The sequence below is a fragment of the Papio anubis genome, chromosome 1 (genome assembly GCF_008728515.1).
Source record: "Papio anubis isolate 15944 chromosome 1, Panubis1.0, whole genome shotgun sequence".
Lineage (NCBI taxonomy): Eukaryota > Metazoa > Chordata > Mammalia > Primates > Cercopithecidae > Papio > Papio anubis.
In genome coordinates, this window is record NC_044976.1 from 60,803,181 (window position 1) to 60,824,964 (window position 21,784).

Below are 21,784 nucleotides of genomic sequence, written 5' to 3' on the forward strand. Positions count from 1 at the left end.
AGAGGTTGCAGTGAGCCGAGAATGCGCCATTGCACTCCAGCCTGGGTAACAGGAGTGCAACTCTTTTTTTTTTGAGATGGAGTCTCACTCTGTTGCCCAGGCTGGAGTGCAGGGGCGCAATCTTGGCTCACTGCAAGCTCCACCTCCCGCGTTCACGTCATTCTCCTGCCTCAGCCTCCCGAGTAACTGGGACTACAGGCACCTGCCACCACGCCTGGCTAATTTTTCACATTTTTAGTAGAGATGGGGTTTCACCGTGTTATCCAGGATGGTCTCGATCTCCTGACCTCATGATCCGCCCACCTCAACCTCCCAAACTGCTGGGATTACAGGTGTGAGCCACCGCACCCAGCCCGCTTGAAACACTCTCATAAAAAAAAAGAAAAAGAAAAAGAAAGAAATGTATCTAATAAACTTCTCTAATTCTACGTTCCATGCCTCTTAATTTTTCTTTATATTTTTCATACATTTGATCTACATTCTGCTTAACTTCTTTATCTATCTTCTATTTCATCAACTCTCTGTTTAGCTGCATCTAGTTTGCTGTTTACCCTGACATTGAGTTTTTCATTTTCTTTTTTTTTTTTTTGGAGACGGAGTCTCGCTCTGTCGCCCAGGCTGGAGTGCAGTGGCCGGATCTCAGCTCACTGCAAGCTCCGCCTCCCGGGTCTACACCATTCTCCTGCCTCAGCCTCCCGAGTAGCTGGGACTACAGGCGCCCGCCACCTCGCCCAGCTAGTTTTTTGTATTTTTTAGTAGAGACGGGGTTTCACTGTGTTAGCCAGTATGGTCTCGATCTCCTGACCTCGTGATCCGCCCGTCTTGGCCTCCCAAAGTGCTGGGATTACAGGCTTGAGCCATCGCGCCCGGCCGAGTTTTTCATTTTCTTTGTAATTTTTTTTCTTTTCTTTTTTTAAATTTTTATTTATTTATTTATTGAGACAGGGCCTCACCCTGTTGCCCATGCTGGAGTGCAGTGGTGCCATCACAGCTCACTGCAGCCTCAACTTCCTGGGCTCAAGCAATCTTCCAGCCTCAGACTCCCAAGTAGCTAGGACCACAGGTGTGCGCCACCATGCCCAGGTAATTTTTGTATTTTTGTACAGACGGGGTTTCATCATGTTGGCCAGGCTGGTCGTGAACTCCTGACCTCAGGTGATCCACCTGCCTCAGCCTTTCAATGTGCTGTGATTACAAGGGTGAGCCTCCGCACCCGACCCCACTTCAATCTTTTAAGTAAAGCAGCACAAGCCCTCATGTTTCTTGCACAAACCTTTTAAACAGACCCAGCAAAAGTTTAGGTAACAAATTCAGCTAGAATTGGCTGGAAAAATCAGGATTCCACAGAAGGGAAGAAAATATATGGCAAAGGGAAAGAAGTTTCAGAAATTTAAAAAAATTTACCCATAACAGATTTACACCCACTATAGTAACTTATATCCTAGACTTCTTCCTCACCCATTTAGACAACTTTGCAAATATTTTCCATTCATTATGAACTATTTGAGAGATACGAAAGAATATACAAAACATAAATGTAAATTATGAAGGATAATAAAAAATTCAGCACTCATGGGGCCATCAACCAACTTAGAAACTGCGCATCAATCACCCTGGAGCCCCGTATTGGCTCCCTTCCCTCTCCCAGCCTCCTGTTTTCCTCCTCTAGGAAAAGTCTCCTCCACTGTTTTTGTGGGTTTTTTTTCTTTCTCCTCTTATCTTTATAAATCTATCAAATATGTATGTGCTTTAGGTTAAGCTATCCTCATATGTTTGGTTCTCAAGTTATATAAGTGCTATCATTCTATAACTTGCTTTACATTTGTGAAATTCAACTATGTTATTACATGTAAGCTATAATTAATTTAATTTTCACTGTTGTGTGGTATTTCTACTGTGTGAATGTACCACAATTTATTCCCCCATCAATGAGCAACTGAATTCTTTCCAGTGTTTGTTTGTTTGTTTGTTTGTTTTTGAGACAGAGTTTCGCTGTGTCGCCCAGGCTGGAGTTCAGTGGCCCGATCTCGGCTCACTGCAAGCTCTGCCTCCCAGGTTCATGCCATTCTCCTGCCTCAACCTCCCGAGTATCTGGGACTACAGGCACTCACCACCATGCCTGGCTAATTTTTTGTGTTTTTAGTAGAGATGGGGTTTCACTGTGTTAGCCAAGATGGTCTCGATCTCCTGACCTTGTGATCCACCCGACTCAGCCTCCCAAAGTGCTGGGATTATAGGCGTGAGCCGCTGTGCCCAGCCTCCAGTGTTTTTCTTTTTAACATTACAACAATACTACCAAAAACATTCTAACATGTATATCTTCTGATACACAAGGGTATATATTATCTATGACCAATTTTTTTAAAATTTTAAGTTCCAGGATACATGTGTAGAACGTGCAGGTTTGTTGCATAGGTAAACATGTGCCATGGTGGTTTGCTGCACCTATCAACCCATCACCTAGGTATTAAGCCCCACATGCATTAGTTATTTGTTCTGATGCTCTCCCTCCCCTCACACCCCCTGACAGGCCGCAGCGTGTACTGTTCCCCTCCCTGTGTCCATGTATTCTCATTGTTCAGCTCCCAGTTATGAGTGAGAACATGCAATGTTTTCTGTTCCTGTGTTAGTTTGCTGAGGATGAGGCTTCCAGCTCCATCGATGTCCCTGCAAAGGACATGATCTCATTCCTTTTTATGGCTGCATGCCAAATGTTTTTCCAAAGTGTTTGTACCAGTTTACACTCACACAATGTAAAAGAATTCCTGGTTCTTTGCATCCTCACCAACACTTGATATTGTCTAGTTTTAAAATTTTATTTTTTCTTAAACTAGAAGATAGAAAACAGTAACTTACAGTGGCTATAATTCATATTTCCTTAGTGACTCATGATGCCGAGCATCTTTTCATGTGCTTATTTTCCATTTGAATATTTCTTTAATGACATTTCTGCTCAAATCTGTATTAGCCAGTTGTCCTCCAGAGAAACAGAACCAATAAGGATATGTATGTGGATGTATATATGCAGATGTACATATACATGAAGGGATTTATTATGAGGAATCTGCTCACATGATTATGGAGGCTGAGCAGTCCCAAAATCTGCATTTGGCAAGCTGGAGAGCAGTGGTGTAGTTCCAGCCTGCGAGCAGAGAAGACGGATGTCTCAGCTCAAGCAGTCAGGCAGGTGGAGTTCCCTTTTAGCCTTTTTGTTCTATTCAGATCTTCAGCTGATGGGATGAGGCCTCCTACCCACGTTAGGGAAGGGAATCCGCTTTATTCATGTTACCCTTTCAAACATTCCTCTCACCCAGGAACATCCTCACAGAAACACCCAGGATAATATTTGACCAAATGTCTGGGCACCCTGTGACCCACTCAAGTTGACACAAAATGTTAACCATCAAAAAGTCTTTTGCCCATTTTTTTGAAAATCGGGGTTTTTTTCTTTCTTAAGTTCTATGAGTTCTTTTTATATTCTGGATACAAGTCTTCATCAGATATATTTGCAAATATTTTCTCTCATTCTGTAGCTTTCCTTTTTTATTAATGTCTTGAAACGTAAAAATTTTCAGTGAATTCCAATTTGTCGTGTTTTTTTTCCTTCATGGTTCATGCTTTTGGTGTATCTAAGAAATGTTTGCCTAACTTGAGTTCACAAAGATTTTATCCTATGTTTTCTTCAAGAAGTTTTAGAGTTTTAGTTCCTACATTTAGTTCTAGTTGATATTTTATTTTTGTCTGTGATGTGAAATAGAAGTTGAGATTCCCCAAATTTGAATATGCAATATTCCAGCACCATTTGTTGAAAAGACTATTTTTTTCTCCTTTGAATTACCCCGGTACATGTGTTAAAAATCAGTTAACTATAATAATGTGGGTCTATTTCTGGACTCTATTTTGTTTTAGAAATCTATATGTCTATTCTTACACCAATACCACACAATCTCGATTGCTGTAGCTCTACAGTGAGTTTTGAAATCAAGTAGAGAAAGTCCTCTGACGTTTTACTTCCTCTTCAAAATTAGCTATTCTAGAGTTGCTTTGCATTGCCAAGTAAATTTAGTCAGCTTGTCAATTTATTTTTTTAAAATTCATCTGTGGGACTTGCCTTTTCACTTTTTATCTTTCGCTTTGTTTTGAAGTTCCTACTTGCAATATGGTCAAATTTATTAGTCTTTTTCTTTATGGGTTTTTTTGTTTGTTTTTGTTTTGTTTTTTGAGACAAGGTCTCACTGTCGCCCAGGCTGGAGTGCAGTGGTACAATGTTGGCTCATTGCAGTCTTGACCACCTGGGTTCAAATGACCCTTCTGCTTGAACTTAAAAAAAAAAAAAAAAGACTGAAGTGGAACAAAGTCAAAACTGTATCTTTCATGTAACTTTTTTTGTTATAAAAATATGTCTGTCTCGCCTCTGGGAATGAGAAAATTTTGATTATGCAGATGGTCTCTTTCTAATGTTTTCTGGTCTTTCTCCAGCAATTGTTAAAATTTTAGCCAAATTAAAATACTATCCAGCAAATCTTCACAGTTTGAAGTCTGGTTTCTTTCAACAACTGGTGGTCCCCTGACTTGGAGTTACTATGTTTAATAGATGAATAGTTGGATGGGATATCCAACTCTGGAGAGAAAATCCACAAGCCCTTTGAAATCACTGTTAGGGTCCTTCCATGGAGAACAGCCTGAGAGCCTAGCTTTGGTCTAGAAGTATTCATTTTGTCGACAGACCTGATAGACTTATTCTTAGGTAAGAAAAACATAAAAATGGTGTTTGTTTTTTTATTGATTTTGTAGAGATGGGGTCTCGCTGTGTTGCCTAGGCTGCTCTTGAACTCTTGAACTTCTGAGCTCAGGTGATCTGCCTGCCTCAGCCTCCCAAGTGCTGGGATTACAGGCGTGAGCCACCACGCTTGGTCAAAAATGGTGTTTAAAGAAAAATACAGCATCAATGAGTGGGTGTCCCTGTAAGAACTGACATACAGTATACGCACTTCTGATTATGTAAATAACTGAAGCAATAGGTTAAAGACTGTGGACTCAACAAGGCAACGTTCTTGAATTCTCCCAGAGGGACACTTGCTAGGCAGCCCCGGCTACATTGCTTCAAGGGGTCTTTAGGGAAGAGGATCTGGATGGTTTGGTCTTTACACTGAAAGCATCTTGAGCTAGAAATAGACTCAGTTTGAGTGTGCTGCTACCCTGTGTGAACTGAGAAAATACCTTGGGTAAACAAAGGCTGAATAGTCTGAACACGTTTGTTTTTGTGAGAACTAAGACATAGAGGGTAGTTCAAGGACATGTCCATCAACATATTTAATGTTTATATAAATATTGATTTATAAATGTTGGAAAATGGTGTATCACAGGTAATTTGGGACAAGTTGTTGCTGTCCTAAGGATGCATTTAAAACTCAGAGGAGGACAGCTCCAAGACAGCTGAGTGGATTAGACAGTTAATGGATGAGGAAACAAGGAGTGCTTATAGAAATCTCAGCTGAGGAGGCTTCAAGAATCTAAAAGGCCAGGTCAAAGTTCAGCAAAACAAGGTAGTCAGCCCAGCCTGCTTTTTATATCCCAACTGACAAAAGACAAGAGAGTGATCAAGAGAGCAGAAATTGTTGTATAATTTATAATTCCAGATGAAAGCAAAACATTTACAAAATTATACATATATGAGTAACTTTTTTTTTTGAGACAGTCTCGCTCTGCCGCTCAGGCTAAAGTGCAGTGGCATGATCTTGGCTCACTGCAACCTCCACCTCCAGGGCTCAAGCCATCCTCCTACCTCAGCCTCTCGAGTAGCTGGGACTACAGGCGTGTGCCACCATGCCCAGCTAATTTTAGTTTTTTGTAGAGACAGGGTCCCGCTATGTTGCCCAGGTTGGTCTCGAACTCCTGAGCTCAAGCAATCCACCCACCTGGGCCTCCCAAAATGCTGGGATTACAGGTGTGTGCCACTGCGCCCAGCCCATATGAGTAACTTTTAACATGAATTAGTATGTTTTTTGTTTTTAAAGACAAAGAATTGAAAGAGCATGACCTAAAAGCCATGTAATTTGTCAAATGTTTCACAAACTAATTGAGTTTTTGAGAGATTTGGATGTCTTGAGACCTCAAAATGTGATTGGTTAGAAAAGGTTCCTTCCAAGCAGCCAAATAAAATCCTTGGGAAACATAAATCTTCCATTGATAAAAGATATGAAACCAAATTATTGTAAAACATCTGTTTGAAAGAATAAATATGGATAAGCATGTTTTACATGCAGACCTAAATATATGACTTTTATTGGTATTGTGATAAATCAGTAAAGCAAAGATATTATTATGAGTTAAATTGTTTTAACTAATTATTTATCCAGCATACTCAGCATACTCTTACAGAAGAAAAAAATTAACTTACCTGCTCCAAAAAAGTGAAAGCATACAGACAGAAAAATTATATTATGGTATAATAATAAGATGCCTTTACATAGGCCTCTCCACACACATACCTACATATATGATAACACATACACAGTTCCTCCATGCCTAACTCTTCAGTGGGGAAAAGGAAAAAAGGTGTGAATTTGAATCTTGATACCCAAAGAGGGTAGGGTACCCAAAGAGCATAGGGTGCAATGCCACTCCTTTTCCTTTTTTGATAGAAAGAGAAAAATCATATATAGGTTCTATTTTTGTCTTTGATGCAAATTTTATAATTTCAAATCTTAGAATTTGTATATTGTGTTTAAATTCAAAGGTAATAAAATATATGGCTGAGTGCAGGGGCTCACACCTGTAATCCCACTGCTTTGGGAGACCGAGGTGGAGGATCATTTGAGGCTGGGAGCTTGATATGAGCCTGGGCAACATAGCAAGACCCCATTTCTACAAAAAAATAAATAAATTAGCCTGGTGTTGTGGTGGACACTTGTAGTCCTGGCTTCTTAGGAGGCTGAGGTGGAAGGAGTGCTTCAACTTAGGAGTTTGAAGTTAGTGAACTATGATGGTACCACTGTACTCCAATCTGGACAACAGAATGAGACCCTGTCTCTAAAAAAAAAAATAATAATAAAGTAAAATAAAATAAATGCTATAACAAATGTAGGGAAATCAACATTTCTTATTGTGGAGATTGTTAACATTAATGCTAAGAAGTTAAAAAGAAAATATATTGGTAAAATTAAGCTTTTCTTTTTTTTTGAGATGGAGCCTCATTCTGCCGCCCAGACTGGAGTGCAGTGGCATGATCTCGGCTCACTGCAACCTCCGCCTCCCAGATACAGGCGATTCTCCTGCCTCAGCATCCCAAGTAGCTGGGACTACAGGCGCGTACCACCACGCCTGGCTAATATTTGTATTTTTAGTAGAGATGGGGTTTCACCATATTGGCCAGGCCAGTCTTGAACTCCTGACCTCGTGATCCACCCACCTCGGCCTCCCAAAGTGCTGGGATTACAGGCATGAGCCACCCTACCGAGCCAGTAAAATTAAGCTTTTAAAAATGAACTTTAGGCTGGGTGCAGTGGCTCACGCCTGTAATCCCAGCACTTTGGGAAGCCAAGGAGGGTAGATCACGAGGTCAGGAGTTTGAGACCAGTCTGGCCAATATGGAGAAACCCCTTCTCTTATAAAAATACAAAAATTAGCTGGGTGTGGTGGCACAAGCCTGTAGTCCCACCTACTCGGGAGGCTGAAGCAGGAGAATTGCTTGACCTCGGGAGGTGGAGGTTGCAGTGAGCCAAGATCATGTCACTGCACTCCAGCCTGGGTGACAGAGCGAGACTCTGTCTCAAAAAAATAAAAAATAAAAAAATAAAAATGAACGTTAGTATTTTAAATGTGATTTTATGGTTCACATCATCAGGGAAGATGTAGACCTACAAAACATAAAATTGGGAATACAAACATGGTTTATTGTATGCCTTGCAAAGATTCAGATATTTTTCCTAAAGTAGCTAAACTATTTAGTGGCTAATTGAACAATGTTTAAATGTAAGGAATTACATGTAAACATGGGATTACATTTGAAATGCAATTCACATACGGCTCTCTTATAAACTGGTTCTGAATCATAGATGAAATGTTAACATATAAAGATAGAAAGTGGCTGAGCGCAGTGGCTCATGCCTGCAATCCCAGTACTTTGGGAGGCCGAGTTGGGTGGATCACCTGAGGTCAGGAGTTCGAGACCAGCCTAGCCAACATGGTGAAACCCCATCCCTACCAAAAATACAAAAATTAACTGACCGTGGTGATGCATCCCTGTAATCGCAGTTACTCGGAAGGCTGAGGCAGGAGAATCATTTGAATCTGGGAGGCAGAGCTTGCAGTGAGCCGAGATTGCACCACTGCACTCCTGGGGAGCAAGAGCCAGAGTCTGTCTCAAAAACAAAAACAAAAAAACAAAACAAAACAAAAAGCCAAGCACAGTGGCTCACACCTGTAATCCCAGCACTTTGGAAGGCCGAGGCGGGCGGTTCACGAGGTCAGGAGATCCAGACCATTTTGGCTAACACAGTGAAACCCCGTCTCTACTAAAAAATACAAAAAAAAATTAGCCAGGCATAGTGGCAAGTGCCTGTAGTCCCAGCTACTCGGGAGGCTGAGGCAGGAGAATGGCGTGAACCCGGGAGGGGAGGCGGAGGTTGCAATGAACTGAGATTGCGCCACTGCACTCCAGCCTGGGCCACACAGCGAGACTCCATCTCAAAAAAAAAAAAATGAAAAACATAGCGTTTTGCTTAATCTTACTGGGTAGTTTTTAAACCGTGATTTTTTTCTATGATAATTCTTAATTTTAATATAAAATTTATCATATTTTAATAGTAAATTGCTTTAAAAATTTCTTAATTTGGCTTCGGGGCTGTAGGTGAAGTAAATATATAAATTTATTCAAAGACTTAAAAAAATTAGAGTGCAACACTGAATTGCTTTGGTAAAAGATAAAAACGACACTAGAAGGTACATATTTGTATGTAAAAACTATAGTTAAGAGACTATTTAGACCAAATTTCATAAAATTCTATATAAATAGTAGGTCATTGAGCTCAGGAGTTCAAGACAAGCCTGAGTAACATGGTGAAACCCCATTTCTGCAAAAACCAGAAAAATTAGCTGAGGCCGGTTGTTTCAGCTACGTGGGAGGCTGAGGCAGAAGGATTGCTTGAGCCTGGGAGGTAGAGGTTGCAGTGAGCCGAAATTGTGCCACCGCACTCCAGGCTGGGCTACAAAGCAAAAGGGCTACAGAGCAAAATCCTGTCTCAAAAATAAATACATAAATAAATAAAAAAGATGGCCGGGCGTGGTGGCTCACGCCTGTAATCCCGGCACTTTGGGAGGCCGAGGCGGGCGGATCACGAGGTCAGGAGATCGAGACCATCCTGGCTAACATGGTGAAACCCCGAATCTACTAAAAATACAAAAAATTAGCCGGGTGTGTTGGCGGGCACCTGTAGTCCCAGCTACTCGGGAGACTGAGGCAGGAGAATGGCATGAACCCGGGAGGCGGAGCTTGCAGTGAGCGGAGATCGGGCCACTGCACTCCAGCCTGGGCGACAGAGCGAGACTCCGTCTCAAAAAAAATAAAAATAAAAATAAAAATAAATAAATAAATAAATAAATAAGATAATATAGGAAGACTGGGTGAACTATAACATTAATGACACCGTATATATGCCCTTGTGAACTCCCCTCCCACACGGACTTTAGGCTTGGCTATGAGATTTGCTTTGGACAATAACGCAATAATACTGAAATATAGGCAGAGGCTTCGCATGCGCTTGTACATGGGACTTTCTCCCTTGGAACGCTGCTGCCATCACCATATGGAAAAGCCAGATTCGGCCCTCCGGCGGCGGAGTAATCACAGGGAGAGAGAGGCCCAGCGGCCCCACTAGCTGCATGTAGCCAACGAGGCAGCCCAAGCAAGATCTGCAGAACTGTGCGGCCAAAGCGGAGAAACGTGAGGAATAATCGTTACTTTAAGTCACCAAGTCTTGGGGTGATTCCATTCCAAGACCTATACAAAACCTAATTCCAAAGTATTTAGGCTGAAAGAAGGAAAAAGACATCATAACCATCACACAATCCACATATTAGAGCCTCTATACTTCTGTATACTGTACACTGTATATTGTATATTTCTTTAATTGAAAAATACACGGGCTGTTTTCAAAGTCCAAAATGAGGGCCAGATGCTGTAATCGCCAAACGTGTTCTTCCTGCCCACTGCACAGACAAAACCAATTAACTGAGACCATGGTATTACAGTACAGTATTTAACGAATGCAAGGCAGCCAAGCAGGACTGGAGTTATCTCTCAAAACAGTCCCCCGAAGGCTCAGAGGTTAGGTTTTTCAAGGATAGTTTGGTGGGCAGGGGACAAGGGAATGGATGCTGTTGATTGGTTGGGGATGCAATCATAGGGGTGTGGAAAACAATCATCGTGCACTGTGTATCCCTCTGGTGGGGACGGCAGGACTGGTTGAGTCATGAGTCATAGTATGGGTGGGGTCAGTCATTTGCCAAAAGTCTGACAAACATCTAAGAAGAACAATCTTGGGTTCTATAATAGTGATGTTATCTATAGGAGCAATTGGGGAAGTCACAAATCTTGTGACCTCTAGACCTGAGCAGTAAGAGATTAGCGAAACTGATGCAAGGCAGGTGAGCCCCAAAGTGGAGCTTAGCCCACGAGAGTTCTTGGCTTTGTCCAGGAAAGAATTCTAGGGCAACCCAGAGGTGGAAGAAAACAGCTTTTTTACATTTTTAAAAATTTTATTTTAAGGATTTTAGAAGAAAACAACTTTACTGAAGAGGCAGTGTTACATGCAGGGCAGGGTTACCTCTAGACAGACAGTAACAGCTCAGGGCAGTTTTGCAGTCATATTTATACCCACTTTTAACTGCATGTAGATTAAGAGGCGATTTATGCAGAAATTTCTAGGGAAGGGGTAGTCACTTTTGGATCATTGGGTCATTGCCATGGAAAGGAGCAGTAACACCTGGGTATTGCCATGGCAACAGTAAATTGACACAGCACACTGGTGGACATGTCTGATTGAAAGCTGTTTTTGCCCTGGTCTTGTTTTAGCTAAACCTCAATCTGGTCCCATGTCTGAGTTCCACCTCTGAGTCCTGCCTGCTACCTTAAAACTATGCCTACATTCACATTCTAGCAGAATTCAGGCCCCTCTCATAATCCTAATCTTTTGGCCTTTTATTAGTTTCACACATGCAGTTTCAGTCCCCAAACTCAGTTTTAGGGAAGGACTATTATCATTCTTGCTTTAAAAAACTCCCCCCATGGTTAGCTTGCCCTACCCCCAGGAGTGAGCAAAGACAGCTAGCTTAGAGCCTGTGAGGCTAGAAGCAAGATAGAGACCAGTCTGGGCAACACAGCAAGACTCTGTCCTTAAAAAACAAAAAAAACTAGCTCCGTACGGTGGGGTGTGCCTGTAGTACTAGCTACTCAGGAGGGTGGGGCAGGGAGGATCACTTGAGCCCAGTAGTTCAAACCTGCAGCTATGATCGATCATACCACTGCACTCCAGCATGGGTGAGAGAGAAAGACTGTCTCAAAAAATAATAATAATAAAGAACAGAAACAAAGTCCAACATAAAATGGCAAAGTAATATACAATGAATAGTACATTATGACATGCTTAAATAAGATTTATTTTTAAAAACTAAGGCTTATAAACCTTTAATAATATTGTGATTTTTAAACATACAATACAGTAAAACAGTATGTTATATGACATACTCAAGTTAGTCAGAAAATATTTTTAAAGATGGACCTGAAATTTGCCAGAAGGTAAGGATGCTTTCAAAACGTGAGAGGACCCAGAAGCTAGCTGAAAAGGAGTTCCCACATATTAAATTGTGACCATTTATTTTTTGCTTCAAAAAGGAAATAAAAATTATACTTAATCAAAGCAAGTTAAGATTGTAAAAAGCCATGGGTCTTTGAGCCATGATACTCAAAAGAAAATAATAATGTATTTTCTCTTCAAATACCTAGTATTTTATTATAACAAATTTTATTCAGGGAAGGAAAAAAATATTGTTGAAGTTTAAGTGTAGGTCTCTTTTCAGGATGGTTTAAACATATAAAGAATACGAGAATGTCAATGGCATGAGAAAGACAAGACTCTTCCTGTAAAATATAAATAGGTTCATGAGACTTCCTGCAACCCCCTCAGCACCTGCCCACTTACCGGACATTCATCCACTAAATTGTTACCAAACATTAAGGAAGTGGGGCAAGGCATTCCTTTCACAGGCATGAGAGGTCCTCCCACTTGACCCTGGGGCTAGAAACTGAAAAAGAATTCAAAGTTGTGAAGCCAAGTGGATTTTACCTTTGTATTTTTATGTTCTCCTTTTTCCTCTAAAGCAGCCAGAAAAGCTGAATTTTTACCTTTTAAACAGGTTTTAGTTTGTGGATTAATCTTTTGTTTAAATTTAATTACTGAATGGTGATTTCACCAGTTGTTTCGAGGTTGGTTGTCTTTACTAAAAATGCTGGATGAAGGCCAGTGGGTCACACACTGAGCCTTTCTTTAACTTACAACTACAGTGTCAGAAGAACTATCACTCTAGTCCAAAATATTATCCTCCTCCTGTTGTGCCCATTTGCTCTGACCTTTCCCAGGGGATGAAATAAGAAAACAATTCATTTACAGTGCTTTTTTTAAAAAAAGCTTTTTGTGTTTTTCAAAGTTATACATAGGCCAGGTGTGGTGGCTCATGCCTATAATCTCAGCACGTTAGGAGGCTGAGGCAGGAGGATCCCTTGAGGCCAGGAATTCAAGACCAAACTGGGCAGCATAGTGAGACCCTGTCTCTAAAAAAAAAAAAAAAAAATTCAAAGTTATACATGTACATGAGTTAAAAGTTTCAACATATCTTCCTATTCTCCAAGGCAACCACTTTCAACTTTTGACTGATTCTTTGGTATTTACCTTCATATACCTAAATAACATGTTTAGGCCAGGCATGTGGCTCACACCCATAATCCCAGCACTTTGGGAGGCTGGGGTGGGTGGATCACTTAAGCTCAGGAGTTCGAGACCAGCCTGGGCAACATGGTGAAACACTCTCTTTACAAAAACAACACCAAAAGATAAGCCGGGTGTGGTGGAGCGTGCCTGTAGTCCCAGGTATGCAGGAGGCTGTGGTGGGAGGATCATTTGAGCATGGGAAGTTGAGGCTGCAGTAAGCCGTGACTGTACCACTGCACTCCAGGCTGGGCGACAGAGACCCTGTCTTAAACAAAACAAATATATTTATATTTCATCTTCTTGATTTTTTAGTTACCATTTTGTTGATTTCCCAATATGGAAGATGAGGATTTAGCTTTCTTTTGCACACTCCTTTGCATCTCCACCATACATGTACACTTTCAGTTCTTTAATTCTCCTGAAACTTATAATTTGCTCATCCTGCACAATCAAGAGGATGTAATTGATGCAGGATGTCCAGAAGGTCCAGATCTTTTCAGGTTATTTTATGATAGAGGGCAGGAATACTGTTAACATAGCCCTGGAACCAAACTGTAAATGTGCACTTTTTTTAATGAAAAAGAAATAGACTTCAGGAGGCCAAGGCAGGTGGATCACGAGGTCAGGAGATGGAGACCATCCTGGTTAACACGGTGAAACCCCGTCTCTACTAAAAATACAAAAAATTAGCCGGGCGTGGTGGTGGGCGCCTGTAGTCCCAGCTACTTGGGAGGCTGAGGCAGGAGAATGGCTTGAACCTGAGAGGCGGAGCTTGCAGTGAGCAGAGATCGCGCCACTGCACTCCAGCCTGGGCGACAGAGCAAGACTCCATCTCAAAAAAAAAAAAAAAACAGAAAAGAAAAAGAAATAGGGTCTAGCTCTGTCACCCAGGTTGGAGTGCAGTGGTACAATTGTAGCTCACTGTAGCCTCAAATTCCTGAACTCAAGCAATCCTACCACCTCAGCCTCCTGAGGAGCTGGGCAGATGCTCACCACTACGTCCAGCTAATTAAATTTTTTTTTTTTTTTTAACGTAGAGATAGGGTCTTGCTCTGTTGCCCATACTGGTCTTGAACTCCTGGCTTCAAGCAATTCTCCTGCCTTGGCCTCCCAAAATGCTGGGATTATGGGCATGAGCAACCACATCCAGCCAATGTGCACTTTTGTCTGTTTCATGGAATGCCACTGTTTCTGATCCTTTCTTACGATTGGAATAGAAAAGAATGCATTCACTAAAATCAGTGATGCATACCAAATATTTGAGGATGTATTAATCAACTCTAGTAAATATACCACATCTGTCATGACAGCTGCGATCAGGCCTACTAATGGGTTTCACTTGCAGTAATCTACTGTCATCCTTCAGAGTCCATCTATTTTTGCAGGGCCATATGGTGAATAAAACAGAGATATGATGGGAATCAGCACCTCTGTTTCCTTTAAAATCTTAAGAGTGACACGAATTCCTGCTGTCTTCTCTTCAGATATAATATTGTTTGATTTCCTGTATTTCCTATGTGTCCCCCCAAAATTCATATGTCAAAGCCTTAACCCGCAGTATGATAGTATTTGGAGGTGGGGTCTCTGGGAGATAATTAGGTTTAGATTATATCTTAGTTCATTTGGGCTGCTGTAACAGAATACCATAGACTGGGTGGCTTATAAACAACAGAAATTTATTTCTCACAGTTCTAGAGGCTAGGAAGTCTAAGATTGAGGCACTGACAGATTCTGTATGTGGTGAAGGCTTCCTGGTTCAAAGATAGGTGTCTTCTTGTTGCATCTCGGCCTGGGGAAAGTGTGAGGGCACTCTCTGGGGTTTCTTTAACAAGGGCACTGATATCATTCCTTAATCACCTCCCAAAGACCTCACCTCCAAATACCATCATGCTGGGGATTAGATTTCAACATGAATTTTGGGGGACACAGACATTCAGTCTCTAGTAGATAAGGTCATGAGGGTAAAGCCCCCACCATGGGATTAGTATCCTTATAAGAGGAAAAATTCAGAGTTCTCTCTCTACACACTCACACTGAGAAAGGGCCACGTGAGGACACAGCAAAAAGGTGGTCGTCTGCAGGCTAGAAAGAGCCTTCACCAGAAATGGAATCTGCTGGGACCTTGATCTTGGACTCTCCAGCTTCCAATACTATGAGAAGTAAATGTCTGTTGTCTAAATTTCCTGGTATATAGTATTTTGTTACAGCAGCCTGAGCTGACTGAGACTGTGCCGTGTTCCGCTGGAGCTAGGAAGCAGTTTCAAAGGCTTTCACTGGGCTTTCCCCACCATTATAGCTTTTACCAAATAGGCAAAGGTCCTAATGCATTTGCATCAATTGCCAAAAATGACAACCCCATTATACATTCGAAGAGTGGGGAAATGACCATTAGGTGTGGTCACAGATCCAGTAGTAAACTCACTCTGAGCTGGACCTTGCCATGACTCCATTTATTAACTGGCTTCTCTATGCCCCCATTATAACAGAAGGCCACGATAATGCTTGTGGTCTGTGGATAACAAGTTAAATTCATACCCTCTGTCTCATAATCCTTGGACTGTTTGGGTATGTCCATTTCCCCAGGGTACAATCACCCAATGACTAAAGATCCCTTTGCGGAAGGACTGAGGAAACCATTACCATTTACACTTGTTGAGGTATAGCAAGGTCCTTCCTCCTGGCCTCTTCAGTCAATGGGTTCCAGGTCTAAAAACGCTCTGGTCTGGAAACTAAGGAATTGACTATTGGGTGACTATCCTTAGCATCCTGGTCATCTATCCTTATTTTTTTTCCCACTGGTACAAAATAATAGAGCTTAGTTTGTTGTCTATCTACTTTGCCCCTAAAGACACCCCCATCTAGTAATCATTTCTATAACTCTCTGAGGGTCAGGTCCCCTTGGTAGGTCATTATAGTTGTGACCTCCCAGCTTCTGGTAATACTGCCACTTGGCCAGTATTGTTTTGGGGTCTATCATCTCCATTGCTATCAGTGAGTCAGAGTCTGGGAGGCCTCTGCTACCATCAGTCCTGGCTTGCAGAGAGCCACCACTGAACTTTTCAGTGATGTTTATGTCCTTTGCACCAGTGCATTCCTTATGGCCTTGGTAAACGGTGTGTCCTCTGGGCCTTCCCTCAGAACAGAATGATAATAACCTTCCAGCTGTACATAATATATCCACTCTAGCAGACTCATTTCTGTGAGCCTTTTAATACCTTTTCGAGCCACCTGCCTGCCCTAGCACTCCTAGCATTTCGTTTTCTTTTCCCATGCTTTTAGGAGCCATTGTAGAAGTTAGTGAGTGTTCACGTCAAGTTTTGGGGGTCCTTGGCAGAATATTAAATCCTGTATTTGGGAGAATACTCCAAATTCAATATGACTTTCCCATTCAATTTCATGTTCCAGCTCCCCTTGCTTAAGCATCATCTGAATCCAGTCCCATGTACTCTTCTGAAGCTCCTGTTGGTACATGCTTGTCTAGGTCTTACATCTTCTTTGGGGAATGGTCCTTTACCTCTACCAATCAGACACAGCACCTTCCCAACTAGGTTATGCTATAATTTAACCCTAATTATAGGCCTACTGGCCAGAAGGTTAGATGAGAGGTGTGAGTGCTGGGGGAAGGGAGAACATGCCTTTCAAGTAGAAGCCTCTGCAATGTCTTTTAGTACAGGAAAGTGATAGCTCTTAGTAGGGAGGAGGGGCTATACTGCAGGCATCAGAGGAGCCTGGGGAATCAAAATTTTCATGATCACTACCCAGATGTCCCCTCCATGTGTCAGGGTGCTCCGACCCTGACTTTGACACAACAGACCTATTTTAGGCATTTAACCATCTTTTAAGTTTGGCCACTCTAACGTAGTCTTGATGCTCAGCTTTCTCCACCCTTCCCCTGCAGATGAGAGCTGCTTTTTGTGAAACAAAGAGGTGCTCTGGCTTTCACACCAGACCTTCAATTGCTTATTACCTACCCTTAGCTGTTCTTTATTTTTCTGTAACCAATGGAGTTTAGCAATAGTCATCCAATTCTGTTATCCTTATAGCTACTACTTCCACCACATGTCTTAACTGCTAGCTATATCACACCTGCTAGTGCATTCTCTTTCACCTGGTACATCATCCTGATTGGACCATTACCTTGTGCCAGGAGCTGATTATGCTTCACCTAGCACCTGCTAGGTAGTTTATAATTCAGCTCCCAAACCCCATCTGGTTGTCTACTTTCTCCAACCAATCCTCGTACTAATTCTTGCAGGCAGGCTTCTTGAGGAGCAGATGCAGAGAGAGACAAAGCTGGAGCACAAGATGTGAAAGGAAGGGAGAGGAAGTAGGACTGGGAAGAGAATGAAGTCAAATTCCAGTACAGGTCCAATAAAGCTTTGGCCAGCTTGCCTAAGAGCTCTGGAGTGAATACTGCCCATCAGAGGTGTCCAGTGGTGGGACATAATGGCTGGGCCTTTATAGTCCAGCCTTGCTTAATCACCCAGTTTAGGCTGCAAAGAGCATGATTGTGGGCAAGGCCATTGTCTGCGGTTGAAAGAACTGACAACTGGAGGTACTCTTTGCAGTTTGGGAGCAAGTCCTTCCTTGAAGGGGGATCTGGGCAGCTCATCTCCATATCTACCACAAGGGCAAACAGATACCCAGCACATTCTCTTTTCAAGGAACCAAAAGCTGTACAGTACTGTTCAATTTTTCATCTTTTGGGGATACCTTCACCAGCTGGGGATTTTTTTAACCTGGTAAGCGGAAGCATAGCAGATAATGCTATTTGTCCTCTAATATCCATTCTATCCTTCTTCCTTAATATTATAACCCCTGAGTTTTAGTTGGGTATATGGCCACCCAGAATAATGTTGTTGTCAAATGACTAAGTTCTGGCCAATAGGCAGTAAGCAGGAATGGTGTGTACAGCTTCCAGGAAGTATCCTTAAAGAGAGGGGACCATGATCATCTCTGTCCTTTTTTCTTTACTGCATAAGAGTATAGACATGATGGCTGTAATTTAAATAGCTGTAAAGGAAAGGTAGAAGCCACATGTTGAGAATGGAAGAAATTAATTAGGTCTCTGATGGTCACGAAATCACCATACTAATCTAGACTGCCTACTTCTGCATTATGTATACATGATAAAGAAATTAATGTTAATTTTAGCTAAGGACACTTAAAAATATTCAGTTACTTATAAACAAACCTATTCCTATTGGATGCAGAGTTTGGCTCCTATAAATTTGTGCTACACATAACCTTAAAAGAAATGTGGTGTTTAGTGGAAGCATTTGGGCAGTGGGTGGTAAAGACTCAGATATTGCAAGATGGAAAACTGGTGACCCTTGTTCTCCAGTTGCCAGACATTTGGTAAACCTGTTGCCAGCTTTAGAAGACAGATCACACGCCAATCAAAATTGTGGCATGAAGGGAAATGGTTGGAAATATCTATAAACTTGGTATTTGCTGGCTTTTCTTGACACTTTAAACCAAGTTCTACGAGAGATGAATTCAGGCCAGAAGTAACCAATTTGCATGTAGAAATGGAAAAGAATACAGTTTTGCCAAAGGAGAAATTCTGTCTGTAATCCAAGTGGATTAAAAGTCTCATAATTTGGGCTGGACGTGGTGGTTCATGCCTGTAATCCCAGCACTTTGGGAGGCTGAGGCGGGTGGATCACGAGGTCAGGAGTTTGAGACTAGCCTGGCCAACATTGTGAAACCCCATCTCTATTAAAAATACAAAAATTAGCTGGGCGTGGTGGCAGGTACCTGTAATCCCAGCTACCTGGGGAGGCTGAGGCAGGAGAACTGCTTGAACCTAGGAAGTGGAGGTTGCAGTGAGCCAAGATCATGCCACTGCACTCCAGCCTGTGCGACAGAGCAAGACTCCATCTCAAAAAAAAAAAAAAAAAAAAAAAAAAAAAAGTTTCATAATTTGAAGCTTTAAAGGGTGGAAAAAAACCCCCACTTCTTCTATGCCTTTAGACTGAAGAACAGTTGGCCCTCCACATTCATGGGTTCCATATACATGGATTCAACCAACCACAGATCAAAAAACCTTATGAAAAAGGGACACAAAGTTCCAAAAAGCAAAACTTGAATTTGCCACATGCCAAGTGTTAAATACTATGTCAAATCCATGTGAATGAAGTGATGTGTAGGCATTGTATTAGGTAACTGAGTAATCTAGAGATGATTTAAAGTATACATGCGAGGTGCATAAGTTGTATGCAAATACTACGCCATTTTATATATGGGACTTGAGCATCCTCGGATTTTGATATCCGTAACAGTCCTGGAACCAATCCCCCATGGATACCAAGGGATGACTATACACAGAAAGAGTGCCTGTGAAACTTTGGAAGGAAATATGCCTGGCATTTACCCACACACGACTGACAAATATAGGATTGAGAATGCTGTGAACCTATTAAGTCCCATTGTTTCCAAAGAGATTAGCTGTCATTAAGAGTGTGGTAGCTGGGGAGCACAGATAAACTAGGAAAAAAGTTTCTGGGCTTAAAAACTCATCTAGGCAAGAACTGTGGCTAGAATTTCTCCCACAAACAACTGACTGAAAGCAAAAGGATAAGAAACATACTAAATTTTTACATTAATTGTATTGCCAGAAACACACCGAGCTTCTGCTATTGCTATTGACAAGCACAGTTGTGGAGGCGTTTGATTTTTCTGAAGCAGCATTAGCAGAAGCCTCAGTGTCCAGCTACTTGTCCTATGGGCCTTGACAGACAGGACGTAGGACATGCATAGCACTGGTGCAGATAATAGTGGGTATAGTGTGGTTCTACAGTCAGCAGCACAAGCAGCTTTCTCATGGTGGAGGTCTCCTAGCCATGGCAGCAGCAATGTGATTCACAGATGTCACTTCCTGATCATAGAAGAGTCACTGCTTCCTTAGTGGCCTGGTTCTGTGAAGACTTTGGGACTCATTCCTGAAAAACTAATCTAGAGCCTATTTAATCAACCCTCCCAAATATTCAATACCCTTTGTGTTTATACTAGCTGAAATGGATTCTACTTTCCGCAACTGAATCTTAACTGATACCACACACTGTGTACAGGAAGAATAGTGGCTGCAGACAATAGGATCTCAGGGATATGGGAAAGTAGAATTGCTTATCTATTCTCGCAGAGTTTGAAAGTAGCAATAATTCTGCTAGTACTAGAAAATGAGACACTGCCAGTCTGTGGTGCACAATGGCTAAGACTGACCTATATAATTTTCTAATCTTGTCCTCATGTATCTGGTTATCTGCTGGTTCAACCTCTGTTTGTACGTTAAACACCTCAATCTTAATATTCTAAGAACGATGATCCCTCCCATTGAGCCCACTAAGACTCCCATTTTCGCAAGGACCAACACTAAGTTGCTCAGGTGAAAAAAAAAAATCATTGTGACTCTTTTTTTTTGGAGGGGTGCTGGGGGGGCAGGGTCTCACACTGTCGCAGTGGTGCATCTCGGCTCACTGCAGCCAGGGGATCCTCCCCCCTCATCCTCCCGAGTAGCTGGGACTACAGGCACATGCCACCATGCCTGGCCAATTTTTGGAGATTTTGTAGAGATGGGTCTTGCCATGTTGCCCAGGCTGGTCTTGAACTCCTGGGTTCAAGCGGTGCACCGGTCTTGGCCACCCGACCTGTTTTTTCTTACATTATAATACAGCCAGTCCATCAGTAGAGCTCGTTGGCTGTGCTCAAAATGTATCTTGAACCCACCAGTTTTCAACATCCCACCGTCTTATTCCCGACTACCATAATTTATTCCTTGGCTTATTGAAGTAGCATCTTGGCTGACCTTTCTGCTCGTACTTTTTTTTTTTCTTTTGAGACAGAGTTTTGCTCTTGTTGCTCAGGCTGGAGTGCAGTGTCGTGATCTTGGCTCACCGCAACCTCCGCCTCCCGGGTTCAAGCGATTCTCCTGCCTCAGCCTCCGGAGTAGCTAGGATTACAGGCCTGCGCCACCACGCCTACCACCACGCCCGCCACATTTTGTATTTTTAGTAGGGACGGGGTTTCTCCATGTTGGTCAGGCTGGTCTCCAACTCCCGACCTCAAATGATCTGCCTGCCTCGGCCTCCCAAAGTGCTGGCATTACAGGCGTGAGCCACCGCGCCCAGCCCTGCTTGTACTCTTGAAGGTCAACGTGTAATCCCATCACTCCCCAGCTCAGAATAATCCAACGACTCCCATCTCCTTACTCGGCTTACCCAGGGTCCTGCCTGTCTCACTCATCTCATCTCCTCCCATCTTCTTTCCCAAATTCACTGTGCTCTAAGCGCCCTGGCCTCCTTGCTTCTTTTCAAAACACCAAGCGCATTAAGCTTCAGGACGTCTGTAACTTGCTGTTCTCTCTGCCCGCACCATTCTTCCCCCAGATTCCTCCAAGGCTCGCTCATCTTTCATTCAGCTCTGCTCAAATGTCAACTCAAAGAGATCTTTCCAGGCTATTGTACCCATCACTTATTTTAGTGTCACTTATGTCTCCGTCTCCAGAATGTAATGCTCCTTTATGACAGGGAATGCCTTTCATCCCTCGCGCCTTGAAAAATGCCTGGCACATAGTAGGCACCTTAAAAATACTTGATTTAAATGGATCTGGGCTGAACGTATCCTGCTTAATTGCAGCACTTGAGCTGAGGTCACCTCAAAAAAGCAAGCACACAAACACAAAAGGAAGCACAACCAGATGAGGCCTGCCTGCCGCTCCTGAACTCTTTGGGAGGCCTCGCGCGGGAACCCTGGGAAGCTCCCGCGGCCGGAGCTGGGCCTGAAACTGTTCTTTCGTT